Source organism: Phoca vitulina, unplaced genomic scaffold (assembly GCF_004348235.1).
Source record: "Phoca vitulina isolate PV1807 unplaced genomic scaffold, GSC_HSeal_1.0 scaffold52, whole genome shotgun sequence".
Classification (NCBI taxonomy): Eukaryota; Metazoa; Chordata; class Mammalia; order Carnivora; family Phocidae; genus Phoca; species Phoca vitulina.
The window spans coordinates 10,036,145-10,049,903 of NW_022589755.1; the positions used below are offsets into that span (position 1 = coordinate 10,036,145).

Sequence of the window (13,759 nt, forward strand, 5' to 3'; positions counted from 1 at the left end):
GAGTGTTGGTGTACATATTATTAGCAAGGGCAACAGATTATTAAGACAAGCAGTCCAGGTTTTAGAGGTGTTATGGACTAAATTGTGGTGCCCCCCATTCATATGTCGAAGCCCTAAATTTCAATGTGACTATATTGAAGACAGGACCTTTAAAGAGGTAATTAACTTCTTTTTTTTAAAAAAGACTTTATTTATTTATATATAGAGAGCACACGCATGAGTACATGAGTCATGGGGGAGGAGCAGAGGGAGAGGGAGAGAGAATCTCAAGCAGACTCCATGCAGAGCGCGGAGCCCAGCGTGAGGCTTGATCTCATGAACCTGAGATCACAACCTGAGCTGAAATCAAGAGTCAGACGCTTAACTGATTAAGCCAGCCAGGCTCAATTACCCAGAGGTAATTACCCAGAGGTAATTAACTTTAAATGAGGTCATAAGGGTAGAGGCCTAATCCAACAGGACTTCCATAAGAAGACAAAAAGACACCAGGGATATGTGCACACAGGGCAAAGGCCATCTGAGGACACAGCAAGATGTTGCCCATCTGCAGGCCAAAGAGAGGCCTCAGAAGAAACAAACTCTGCCAGCACTGATCTTGAACTTTCCACCTCCAGAACCATGAGAAAAAAATTCCTGATGTTTAAGCCACCAGTCTAACCAGTAATATTTTGTTATGGCAGCTCTAGCAAACTAATACAGGAGTTTGAAGGTGGCTGTCAGAGGATGCAACAACATCCATCTTTGAAGTCTGGGTGTCTTTTTTTTTTTTTTAAAGGTTTTATTTATTTGACAGAGAGAAAGACAGCCAGAGAGGGAACACAAGCAGGGGGAGTGGGAGAGGGAGAAGCAGGCTTCCCGTGGAGCAGGGAGCCTGATGCGGGGCTCGATCCCAGGACCCTGGGATCATGACCTGAGCCGAAGGCAGACGCTTAACGACTGAGCCACCCAGGCACCCCATGAAGTCTGGGTGTCTTATAAGACTCCTTTGTTAGGAATACATTTACAAGACAGTCTCATGAGGCAGAGTCCGCTTTTCTGAAGCTGTAGTCTCGAGAGGACAGAACATGTTCTCTTTCTTGCTTTGCTGAGGTTTTTGTTACTAGCAGTTAGAGCAGCCTAGAGTTTCAAGTCAAAATCTTGCAATCACATATTTTTTTAGCACCATGAGAATAAAGAAGGAGCTATAACGGGTAAAAACGTTCACAATGCACAGGAAATGCAAATTCTAGGATTATTGGGGAAATTTTTCAATTGGCAGTAATCACGCCTCAGATAAACCTCATTGGATATGATAGTGCCACTGTGCAAAGCTTACAAATAATATGATTATTAACAGAAAAACACAAGGCATGCAACACGTTTCACCCACCAAGATAAAGAAACAAAGTAGGAGAGAAAAATAAAAACTTTGGTTTGAGTTGTTCCAGGCTGGCTTTGAACCTGGGCCATCTTTTAGACTTAATAACCTGTCACTTTATATCCCATTTGAAGGTTAATGGTGACATTCCACTAGCCCTCATTTTGGAAAATATCTACATTTGTACAATTGTACAATTTGTACAATTGCTTTGTCTCTCAGAGTTACATTGGAAAAACTCTTGTCTTCTTGCAAAGCTGAGGAGTCTACAATGGTGACGACTCCAGTCTTCAAGTCTTACTGGGGGTAGGGAGTGGGGGTGGGCTTCTTCCCCTTAATATCCATCTGGTATTTTAAAACATTTTTAAAAAAAGATTTTATTTATTTATTTGACAGAGACACAGGCAGAGAGGGAACACAGCGGAGGGAGTGGGAGAAGGAAAAGGCTTCCCACTGAGCAGGGAGCCTGATGCGGGGCTCGATTCCAGGACCCTGGGATCACGACCTGAGTCAAAGGCAGACGCTTAACGACTGAGCCACCCAGGTGCCCCATATTTTACATTTTAATGAACATTCTATCTTGCCACCTGTGTCCCTGCTCCTCACTCCATCCCATGCTTAACTGAGTCTGGGCTATGATCAGATGAGCAAAGCAGCCTTCAAAATATCAGTTTGGATGCTTCTGGCTGCATAAAATGGGTATCTGAACTCAAAAGAGTTTGGAAACTCTGACATGTACTATCCTATGTAGCAGGGATCGCTATGATGGGGCAGTTCCCGGGCTGTCAACACGGTGGCTCAGTGGCTCAGAAACCCCAGCTTCTGCATTTCCTTTCCCCGCTCTCAGCACGCTGCACCCCGAGGCCGACTCCCTACACAGACCAAGATGTGACCACCACGTGCGCCAACAACGTAGGCCAAAGGCCGAAAACGCGAAGTTCCGCTCCATTCCTAGCTCTCTTCAAGATCCAATAAAATCTTTCCCATCACCACCCAGGAGACTTCCTCTCACTCGGCATTGGCCAGAGCCATGTCACATGACTGTTCCCAGGACCGGAAGCATCTGATTGGCTCAGCCTTCGGCCAATCAGGATTTGTCCTTTCTGAGCGGGCTTTTGTCTGGAAGCCATGGCCCAGAAAGGGAGGGAAGAGGCTTTCACGCAGTGCTAGGGCTCGTCCCACGAAGAAAGCAGGGAGGAGGGGGGGTGCGGCCGAGGCTCCCCGACAGCGGCCGCCAGCCTCCCAGCTCTGCCGCATCCGAGGCGGCTCCCGGCCCTCCGAGCCCTGTTCACAGCCTCTCTTCCCGCGGCCCAGCCTCAGGCTCTTCTGTCCGCATTTCCTCACCCCTAAATGCAGCCCCATGGAGAGACAGTTCTGCTGGTGGGGACTGGCGCCTCCTGCCACCAGCCACGGGAATGAGCCCTCCTGAAAGTGGGTCTTCTACCTCAAACACACCTTCGGTTAAGTTAACTGCAGCTTCGGCCCTCGTCCTGCCTGGAAACTCGAGAGGCTCTGAGCCAGCACCGCCCAGGTAAGCGGCCCCCAAATTCCCGACACGGAAACGGTGTGCCATCATAGCTTTTTAAACCGTGAATATTCGGAGTAATCTGTTCCACAGCAGTGGATACACCCCTACACGAGGACACCAGGCAGGTTCAGTGAAGTAATATGGACGCGTATGTGCTTGGCGTATGGGACACGCTCATTTTCAATGCTACCCATTACTATTTTAATTTTTACCATGGTTTATCAAACTCTCCCCCCCCCCCCCCCCCCCCCCCCCCCCCCCACCCCCCGCAAAAGTTTAAAATCAATCTCGTATGTGTACGCTTAGGCTGAACTGAGAGCCATTTGTCAGCCTTTGGGAAGTGGGAAGCAACACTGAACAATGAAAATATAATGTGAGCCATGTGTGTTTTAAAATTATCTAGTAGTGGGGCGCCTGGGTGGCTCAGTTCAGTAAGAATCTGCCTTCGGCTCAGGTCATGGTCCCAGGGTCCCGGGATCGAGCCGTGCATTGGGCTCCCTGCTCAGCGGGGAGCCTGCTTCTCCCTCTCCCTCTCCCTCTCCCTCTGCCTGCCGCTCCCCCTGCTTGTGCTCTCTTGGGCGTGCTCTCTGTCAAATAAAATCTTACAAAAAATAAAAATAAGGGGCGCCTGGGTGGCTCAGTCGTTAAGCGTCTGCCTTCGGCTCAGGTCATGATCCCAGGGTCCTGGGATCGAGCCCCGAATCGGGCTCCCTGCTCCGCGGGACGCCTGCTTCTCCCTCTCCTACCCGCCCTGCTTGTGTTCCCTCTCTCGCTGTCTCTCTCTCTGTCAAATAAATAAAATCTTAAAAAAAATAAAAATAAAATTGTCTAGTAGTTACATTAAAAAGCAAAAAAGACAAGATAATTATTTTCACCTGTTTGGCACTCCGTCTATAAAGTGGATTTCAGGTGGTCATCATTTTGGTGGATTTGGATTAGTAATTGAAGCTAAATGTAATATATATTGAGTTGTGAGAATCCTTGAAAATTGTATCTTGAAACTTGGGTATTATGAGCTATTGTAAGAAAAACTAGGTGGGAAGATAATATTCTTATGTATATGGAGAGTCACTGTTTTAGTGTTCCTTACCAAAAATGGATTGTCTTGACACGCTATTTTTTAAGTTTTTATTTAAATTCCATTACTTAATGTACAGTGTAATATTAGTTTCAGGTGTACAATATAGTGATCAACACATCCATACAACACCTGATGTTCATCACAACAGGTGCACTCCTTAATCTCCATCTCCTGTTTGACCCCCACCCCCCTCCCCTCCAGTAACCATCAGTTTGCTCTCTATAGTTAAGAGTCTGTTTCTTGTTTTGCCTCTTCCTTTCATTTCCCTCTGCTAGTTTTCTTTCTTAAATTCCACATGATTGAAATAATATGGTATTTGTCTTTCTCTGACATGTCGCTTAGCATAATATTCTCTAATTCCATCTATATCGTTGCAAATGGCAAGATTTCATTCTTTTAAAAGGCTGACTTACACTCCATTGCATATATATGCCACATCTCCCCCCCCCCCCCCTTTTCTAGGGTTAGAGTCAGGATGAGGGTGAGGGTATGTGCCTGGTATCCTGCAGTTCACAGACTTCTCCAGGAAGTTAAGGTTAGGAGTTAGGGGTTTGAGGTAAGAGGTTAGGGTTAGGGTATTTGCCTGGCATCCTGCAGTTTGAGACCTTTCCTGTGAACAAATCCTCAGACTTCTGCTGGGGTGAGTGTATAGGCATGGCTCCTATCTACCCAGCGGAAGCAAGGAAGGGATTTGGGACTCTAAATACTTTTTATTATTTTATTTTTAAAAAGTTTTATTTTCTTAAAGTGTGAGTGGGGAGTGGGAAGGGCAGAGGGAGAGGAGCAGACCCCACCCTGAGTGCAGGGTCTGACTCAGGGCTCAGTCTCACAACCCTGAGACCATGACCTGAGCAGAAATCAAGAGTCGGCCGCTTAACCAACTGAGCCACCCAAATACTTTTTAAATAGGTATTTAGTTGGTTGTTGTGTTTTTATCTCTATTCTCACATCATTTTCAGAAATATTTCTAATTCTTTAATATTTGGGATCTTCTTTAGAATAACTAGCCGCCTTCTCTCTCTCTCTTTTTAAATTGTGTGTTGAGGAACCCATTTCCTCAGATCTAGGGTGAGGGTGAGTGTATGTTCTTGATATACTGCAGTTCAAAGACCTCTCCAGAGGGTTAGCGTTTAGGACATAGGGGTAGGGTTAGGGTTACGGTTAGGGCATGTGACACACTGTTATTAATAAAAATGTGTGGGTGCTCATAGAAATTCATACTCAGAGATTTCTATCCTATGAATCAATGCCGGAAAACAACTATATTGAATGCTTCTTCCTTAAATTATTTTCTTTTGTCCAGAGGAAAACGGTGACATCTTTAGCCTGGTATTTGAAGTTCTTTGTATCCTGACCTCTGCTGACCTTTCCATTCTGACTTTCTGCCAGGGTATATGGAAGCATATACTCCGTATGTGGCTACAACCACAATACCCTAATTACTGAGCAGGCAAAATCCAGTTCTTCAGGGGCTCCCTCAACTTCCTCTACCATCCCTTTGATAACCATCCACCACCTGCCCCTGCTCCCAGAGCATTGCACTCCTGCTTTTGTGGTGCTCGTCACATTTAGTTGAGGGAACGCCTCCACAGCTACTCTGAGCTACCCAGAGTAAGGATGCTGCTGTGTTCTGTGCATCCCAAAGCCCCCAAGTAAGGGCCCACAGGAAGCACTGAGCACATACTTTGATTGGTTTAGGAGGTGCATCATATGTCAGAGAGATACTTTCTGCTCCTGTGTATCAGAATCCTCAGCAGAGCTTTGTGAACCTGCAGGTAGTATCTAAATCAGTATCTTGCAGGGGTAGGTCTAGGTTTGTGCATCTGGGAGCAGAAGCTCCACAGATGATTTTTTTTTTTAAAGCTTTTATTTATTTATTTGACATAGAGAGAGAGACAGCAAGAGAGGGAACACAAGCAGGGGGAGTGGGTGAGGGAGAAGCAGGCTTCCCGCAGAGCAGAGAGCCAGATGCGGGGCTCGATCTCAGGACTCTGGGATCATGACCTGAGCCGAAGGCAGACGCTTAACGACTGAGCCACCCAGGTGCCCCGCTCCACAGATGATTCTAATGTGGGAACAGTTGCGTTGGTAAAAAGGTCAGAGTAGACTGGAACTGCCAGGGAAAGTTGGTAGAGGAGGGGCCATGTACCAAACTTTGAAGTTTGGGGAGAGATATATCAGACCAAGTTTAAAAAAAAAAAAAAAAAAAAAGCCAAAGTATAAACATGAAAGTAAAGATGACAGTAAGGAGACCAGTTTTTTGAATAGGCTTATGTGAGAGTAATACTTGGTAACTGTGGGTAAGCATGCTAGGCCCTGATCACGGGGCCTTTGAACATCTGTGCACACTCAAGCAGTCAGCAGAGCCTGACTATCTTAGAGATAGATGGGCACATGGCTGAATCTTGTTGTCATGGCAAGTGGGTGTGCAGGAAGAGGAGAGCTTGCTTAGGAAAAAGAATGAGAAAGGCCTCGTTGGCAAGAGAATATTTCTTTGAAGGTCTTTCTTCAGAAATCTACCAATTAAAGAATCATAGCATTTTAGAACTAAAAATACATATTTATCCTCTGCTTAAGTAGAATTCTATAGAATATGAGTTCCCTATTGAAAAAGAAGATAGTTTCACAGTTAAATAAATTTTGGGATTAAAACGAAAGAAACAGGTAAAATTAAATTTATTTAACACAGTGTGTATCCAATACATTGTCATTTCAGCATATATTCGATATACAAAATTACTGAGATGCTTTATAATCTTTTTTTCATGCAGTCATTTCATACAATCATTTTTCATCCCAAATCCCAAATTTTATACTTGCAGCATGTCTCAGAGCAAACCACCTGCATTTCAAATGCCCACTAGCCACACGTGGCCACTAGCTAGTGGCCACTGTTGTGAACTGTGGTGAGTTCTCAAGTGTGCACAGTAAAGCAGGATCAGAGAGGTTTGGAGTCTGGCTCAGGGGCATACAGCAGGGCCCAGCTCTGCACTCTTCTCAGCTCCTGGCTTTCCCTGGGAGTGGGGTCTGCCCCACAGCACAATCTAAGTCAGTGGCGCTCAAATTCTACATTCAAGAATCATCTGGGGAGCTTGTTAAAATGAGAGTTCCAGCCCCACCCCAGACCTACAGCATCAGAACCTCTGGGGACAGAAGCCAGGAATCTGCATGAACAAACTCCTCATGACCCTGACGCATGTTTGCCAGGTATACCTGGAGATCACTGCTGGCAGCACATTGGAACCACTTGGAATGCTTATCAGAATTCCAGTGCCCAGGCTACACCCCTAAGCAACCAGACCATAATCTCTGAGGGGGGACCATATACTTTATCCATATACTTTAAAAATCAACTTTATTGAAGTATAATTTACATCTATTAAAATGCACCCATTTTAAGTGTAAATTATGGTCTGTTTTGACCCATGTAACCACCACTATAGTCAAGATACAGAACATTTTTGTGACCCCAGAGGATTCCTTTGTGCCTCTTTGCAGTTAATCCCCCCCCCTTCCCCCGCCCCAGGGCAGGCATTGACGAACCTTTTTAAAAAGATTAGATTTGGGGCGCCTGGGTGTCTCAGTCGTTAGGCGTCTGCCTTCGGCTCAGGTCATGATCCCAGGGTCCTGGGATCGAGCCCCGCATCGGGCTCCCTGCTCTGCCGGAAGCCTGCTTCTCCCTCTCCTACTCCCCCTGCTTGTGTTCCCTCTCTCGCTGTGTCTCTCTCTGTCAAATAAATAAAATCTTAAAAAAAAAAAAAATTAGATTTGCCTCCCTCAGTATTTTTTATCAATGGAATCACCTGAATGCACTCTTGTGCATTTTGAGCATTCATTTCACTCAGCATAATGTTTTTGAAATTCAACCACGTGCCTTCCAAAAGGCAGTTCTTCTAGCCGTGTGCCTGCCTGATGGTTTAGGGATACCATGAGAAGGGTACAGCCATGCCTTTGCCCCTGCTCTTCCCTTTGCCTGGAGCACCCTTCCCCTTTCTCCAGGTGTCCGAAAGATACCTGATGCTTTCTGCTCTCACCCACCCATTCCTCCTCCCTTGAGAACTGGTCAGAACACTAACAAATGTGGCCAAGGGACTAGTTAATTCTGGTAGTTCAGGAGGTGCTGCTTGGGTTAGGGCCCCCCTCTATTCTCCCAGAGGCTCAGAGAAGACCTCCAGCTCATCTTCCTATCCCTGCATCCCTGTCCATCCTCCACGTGCCACGCGCCACCAGATGCTTCTTGTTGCTTGGCTCCGACCCTGTTGTTCTGGCTGTAACAGTAGCGATCTTCTGTTATTCTGCCACCCCATCCTGCGCCACCTTACCAAGCTCTTCTCTGGAAGCTGATACGGGGATACACCTTCTCAATCTAGTTCTTATGCCCCCGCTTCGCACCACATGACTCTGTGGACCAGGATGGCACTGCCTTGTGGAACCCCACTGGATGGGCTCTGTGTAAATGGCGCCTCCTGGAGGTGTATATTTTGGGGGATCACAGGTAAACGCTCACTGTGGCTGCCACATGGGAACACTGGGTTATTGATTAGTGTTGGCTCCCAGCCAGTCAGGAAGGGACCTTGCCCTGGGTGGGACTGGGATGGTTTCTCTCTTGAGAAGGAGAGAGAAGGCTGGCCTCTAACCAGGTTAACAAGACAGGAGAGAAGGACCTAGCATGAGCTCCTTGGCTTTGTGCTAGCTCCCCAGGCCATCACCTGCCCCAGGTGAGCTACATCCTCTGGCCCACTGTTGATGATTTCTTTTTGGTGGAATCAGTTCTCCAGATATCTGTCCGGAAACTTCTCAGTTTAGAGGGCCTGAGGGGCTGAAGGTTCAGGATGCCCTGCACCTCTGCAGAAGGAATAAGATTTTGGAAGATTTTCCTCTGATATCCATGCCCTTTTCTTCCTTGATAACATAGACCTTGACACATTGGAGCGCAGCAAAAATTACATTGTCTATGTTCCCCTGGGCTAACTGTGGCCATGTGACTACATTTTGACCAATAGAAGTAAAAGTGTTGTATGGGCTTCCAGGAATTGCCCTTAAAGAAAGTTTTTCTAACCCCTGCTTCCTTTTCACTACTGACTGGAATATAGATGTGATGGCTGGAGCTCCAGCAGCCATCTTGGGTCACAAGTTATGGACTGAAGATGACAGCAATAATATGAAAGACTGGGTCCCCATGATTATGAGGTGCCACATTAGCCCTGGGCACTCCACCTCGAGACCCCATTTATGTAAAAGCAAATTAAACTTCTGTCTTGTTTAGGGTATTTGATTTTGGGGTTTTCTTTTATTTAGAGCTCAATCTAGTCATGACTGAACACACTGTCAGGAAGGAGAAATGCAGGGGGCATCTTGTCAAGGCAGGTGTATGCCTTAAGATTCTTTTGGGTCCACAGGACAGGAAGCCACCTTGAGGTAGTTTAAGGAAACTGAGAAATTTGTTATAAGGGGATTCCAAGATAGGACTGGGTCTGTACCTCAGGGACACCCAGAACCAGAGGCTCAAACTGCTACAAGAATTTTTTCTCTTTCTCTCCCATCTTCCTTTGTGCCCTGGATTCATCCTTTTCTCTTACAGACTGGCTTTCTCCACAGAGGCCAGAGCATGGCTCCTCATAGCCCTCAGGTTGTCTGAGGCTCACAGTTTTGGCCACTTGGAGGGAGATGGATTCCCTAGGGCTCACCTGACTGAATCTCAAGTGAGCAAGGTGCAGTCCTTTGTTTCAGCAGGGCCTGTGGTGTGCTGGAGGGGTCCTGACCCGGGAAGGTCGGAGTTTCCCCGAATCAAGGCCTCTGGAGACACACCCACTGCCACCTCCCCCAGCCTCCACCCCCCCTTCCCTTTTGCCAGTGTCCCTTGTCCTGATTGTCCCAACTGGAATAGTCACTCCTCCATTAAAATCCGAGGCTCCTGGAAGAATCGAACAATGTGAGGAAACGTTGGTGATGTAACAGGCACTGGAATAAAAGCCTGATAAAACTGTTTGTTCCTGAAACCACTGAGCTCTGCAGTGTGTCTGGGTTTGAATCCCAGACTCTCCACTTGCTGCTTGGTGGCTGTGGCCTTGAGCGAAGCACCACTCAGGCTTCCTTTTGTCCTTTGAGGGGAGGAGAGCCTGTTGTGAGGGCTGAATGGGACAGGGCACATGGTGCCCTTGCGACAGGGGAGGTGCTTGTCAGTTGTTAATTATCAGGGTTGTTCAGACTCCGCCCCTTGCAGTGGCTTCTGGAGCCTGCTCCTACTAGCTTGGTGAGCTCTTCACTATTCCTCAATGAACAAGCCATTCATAGCTTGAAATCAGCCATGGTGGGCGTATGCACACCACGGGGATTGACAAGAATGACACATGAGGGCTTTTACTTTTTTTCAGAAAACTACAGTTGACCTCCAACAACACAGGCTTGAACAGCAGGGGTCCACTTATATGCCAATTTTTTTTTACAGTACATAGTTTACCAGCACACCACTCCCTTCTCCGTGTTTCCCGAATGTTCTTCTCTTATGCCCACCTCACTTCTGAGACCTGGAACAATCCATTCACCTGTCTCCTGCAAGTTGCCATGTGCAGACCCACAGGCCCCTGAAGCCCCCATGTGGGAATTCAACTTTGTCACCTCCACTCTGTGCACCTCTGGTGACCCCTTTCTCCCCCATTTACCCCGTCACCCACATGTTGGGATTGAAGGGAAGGAAATATTCTTCTCTACCCTCAAGATCTTCCAGCTGGACTAAGAATTAAATTGACATGAGACAGGTTCACAGGAGAAAAAAAAACTCCAAAGTGTTAATTACGAGCCCACAGAGGCCCAATGATGAAATTGAGACCTGAAGAAATGACCAAGGCACACAGTTTTTATATTTTTTTTAGACAAAGAGACAGTAAATCTGTGAAGAATTGATAGGAAAAAGAAAGCTTATCTTTGGGAGCTTCAATTAGTAAGGAATTCTAAACAGAATTTGCCCTGGGGTAGTAAATTAATAAAAAGTAACAAGCATTGTTTAAACAGCCTTCTTGGTCCTGAATTTCCTATATCTGGTGATAATAAGGATGTCTTTACCTCTTGGTACAGGGAGGGCACCTATCACATGGGACATTTATTTTCTGCTTTCAGGGGCCAGGGGAGGGGCTGAGTGTCCTTCTTACACAGGCCGATTCTTAAGTAACTTTAAAATCAATATGCCAGGGGCGCCTGGGTGGCTCAGTCAGTTAAATGTCTGACTCCTGATTTTGGCTCACATCATGATCTCAGGGTCGTGAGATTGAGCCCCATGTTGCCTGCTTAGGATTCTCTCCCTTCCTCTCCCTCTGCACCCCCCAAAATAAAAATAAAATCAAGGGGCACCTGCGTGGTTCAGTCAGCTAAGCATCTGACTTTGGCTTAGGTCGTGATCTCGGGGTCCTGGGATTGAGCCCAGAGCTGGGCTCCCTGCTCAGCAGGGAGTCTGCTTCTCCCCCTCCTTCTGCCCCTCCCCCTACTTGTGCCCGTGCTCTCTCTCTCTCTAAATAAAATCTTAAAAAAGAATCAATATGCCAAAGTGGCATATTTTAGGGCCACCTGCCCTTGGCCCCTATAGGGTCATTTGCAGCTCTTCTCACACCCCCATCCAATCTGTCAAGGATTCCATTAGCTCTCCCTCCAGAATTTCTCCAGAATCTCCCATTGCTTTCCTTGCTCCCCGCCCTCCCCCATCCCTAGGCAACTGCTGGTCAGCTTTCTGTCACTATAGGTTAGTTTGCATTTTCCCATCTTTTATATAAATGGAATCACTCTGCAGGTACTCTTTGCTTTTGTCTGGCTGCTTTTACTTAGCATAATTACTGTGAGCTTTCTCCACATTGTTGCATCAGCAGCAGCTCCTTCATTGTTCTCACTGTGTGGTAATCCTTTTTATGTTTACAAACAAAGTTTATCCGGTCTCCTGTTTTTTGTTTTTTTTTTTTTTTAAGATTTTATTTATTTGAGAGAGAGAGTGAGAGCACAAGTGGTGGGGCGGGGGCGGTGCTCAGAGGCAGAGGGAGAAGCAGACTCCCCACTGAACAAGGAGCCCGATGTGGGGCTCAATCCCAGGACCCTGGGATCATGACCTGAGCCGAAGGCAGATGCTTAACCGACTGAGCCACCCGGGTGCCCTCCGTTCCCCTGTTGACGGACATCTGGGCTGTCCCAGTTTCGAGAAACTAGGACTACCCTGGTCAGAGTGCTGGCACTTGTGATCTGGGTCATGGCAGTCACGTCTCCCTGTTCCTGCCCTGGTCCCTCTTCGTCTTTCCCCCACTCACAGCCACAGGGATCCCATTAAAACCTAAGTCACATCTTGTCCCTTCTCTGGCGGGCAGGGTAAGACGCAGGTCCTCACCACGCCCGCATGCCACCCCCTCCCTCCGGGTTAGCTTTCTGCCCTCACCTCCTCTCTGTCCTCACTCGGTCCCTGCATACCTTCCTTGCTTTTTGGTCCTCCACACCTGCACCATGGCCCCTGTGTGGGCAGGTGCGAGTCCAGCTCCTGTCTGGCTGCTCCCTATGTCTGGACACTCCTCCCGGAGATCTGCACTCAGATCCTTCTCTCACCTCCTTCGGGTCCCTGTGCAAGTGTCTCCTCCCCAGAGAGACCTCCTGACACTTATCTCCTGAGGGCAAGCCCTTTGTCTTGTTCACTGCCACAGCCCCAGGGCCCAGCGCAGTGCCCTGCACACAGTAGGTGCTCACTAAGTAGCTGTGGAATGCCCAGGTCTGACTGGCTATCCCAGTTCTTCCGTGCCACTCAAAGCCCCATCCAAATCTTCCTTGCCTTCCCCAAAGGCAGTCCTTTCTTCCCCTGGTGATCACTCCCTCACCCATCACCATTCAACCCCAGTGACCTCTCCTGAAAGCGCTCCTGGGCACCCAGTGGCACTCCACACTGTTTTGTTAATACTCTCATTAAGGCATATTTTTCACACTGTCAAAAAGCAAGTTGCAAAGCTGCCTTGTCAGGTAACCTGGGCCAGTAGAAGGTGCACCTGTTCCTTGGTGGCTCAGACTTCCAGGTCCTGGGCTCACCTTCTCCGCCGTGGGCGAGTCGCTTTGTGCACAGACACCTGCTTCTTCCTCCAAGGTGTTGTGATGATGACTCGTACCCCACTCTGTTGTGAGATGATTCAAGGCACATAAAGGGTATTTATTCAAGGATAAAGTCCCCGGCGCGGAGAAGAAATTTAATAAAAGTCCATTCCCTCTGGGATGGGGGCCATCCAGATGTGTCAGGCCCGGTGTTTGTGTTTGGGCAATTTATGGTCCTGAAAAGGAGACAAGGCCAGTGCTGTCAGGGCCCTAAGGGAGGGGAACCGGTGCTCTGGGACTCCTGGGCGGGGCGTGCCTCCTGCTTGGTGCAGAAAGATGGGTCTTCGTTCCTTCCTTCGTGCGTTCATTCACCATCCAACCACGAAGTGTCAGCTGCCTTCCAGCTGGCAGGAGTGGGTGGGGAGTGGCCATGGGAGGAAGGGGCATCCTGGTGGAGGGAGCAGAGGGGGCACAGGGTCAGTGTCAGGGCCACTTTGGGAGGGACAGTATCACATGGATCTCCGTGAGAAGGTCTGACTTTATCCCTGCCAAAATGCAGAACTCATTGTCTCACTTTTCTACTTAAAACCCTTCAGTGGCTCATCTTTGCTCCTGAATCAGAATCAGGTCTGTGTGTCCCCGTGTGGCTTCTGTGATCCCACACCATCCTCCCTTTGGGCCACGTCGCCCCTGTACTTGGTACACCCGATTGCTCACACTTCCTGCATTTTCACACAGATTCTGTTCT

General features: G+C 47.8%; 1 pseudogene; it reads right to left on the minus strand.

Moving 5' to 3' along the window:
* Positions 1-1,179: 1,179 nt before the first annotated feature.
* On the minus strand, positions 1,180-1,312 carry LOC116622524 (annotated as a pseudogene).
* Positions 1,313-13,759: the final 12,447 nt, after the last annotated feature.